The sequence below is a fragment of the Nicotiana attenuata genome, chromosome 1 (assembly GCF_001879085.1).
Source record: "Nicotiana attenuata strain UT chromosome 1, NIATTr2, whole genome shotgun sequence".
Classification (NCBI taxonomy): domain Eukaryota; kingdom Viridiplantae; phylum Streptophyta; class Magnoliopsida; order Solanales; family Solanaceae; genus Nicotiana; species Nicotiana attenuata.
The window spans coordinates 5,393,568-5,394,427 of NC_031989.1; positions in this window are offsets into that span (position 1 = coordinate 5,393,568).

Sequence of the window (860 nt, forward strand, 5' to 3'; positions counted from 1 at the left end):
AAAAAAACTTTAACATATGTCAAATCCCAACATAATAAAAATAAGTTCCAATATAACTTAAGATTAAGAAACATAAGAAGTTTATAACCTCATTCAACAGTAAAATTCTACTTTAATGACATCACTCATTATATGACAAGTTTGTTAATGACTCATTATTTCTAATATTAGGATGTGTAGTTTGAAAAAAATAGAATAATAACATAGTTACGCTAAATGAAGAAAATAAAACAAATAAGAAATAAAATTATGAGCAATTACATGAAATCACAAGAAGTAAATGTAGAGAATAAAAAATAAATAATATAACAAAGAAAATATATTTTTAAATAAAAAGAAATTTAAAAGTAAAAAAAATATAAAAAATAAAAATAAAAATACTGAAAATAAAAAGTTATAAAGAAAATAAATTAAAATAAAAATAAAAAGGAAAGAAGTTTAAAAAGTAACATTGTAATTACACTGTATAATTACCACCAATTCTCACCTCCTCCTTGAGAATTGGAGAATGTAATTACACATCTCCAATTACACTCAACTCCATGCTGACCAAGTAATTACTTGACCAGACAAACATGACAAACTGTGTCATTACACTCAAATCCAATTCCTAGATGGCTTTCCATGCCGTCTCTAAATTAATACAATTCGTACGTAAATGAGAAACTCGGTCTTTTAGAATTTAAATGAATTGTAGTATTAACTAGAGATTTTTACATTCTTATACACTATATGAAACTATATTACCCTCCCTACTCAAGTTTTATTATAATTACATTTATATACTCAATTACCATTTATGTACATTTTAAGGGAATTAATGATAATAATTAGTGTCCTAAAATCACTATATATCTTCT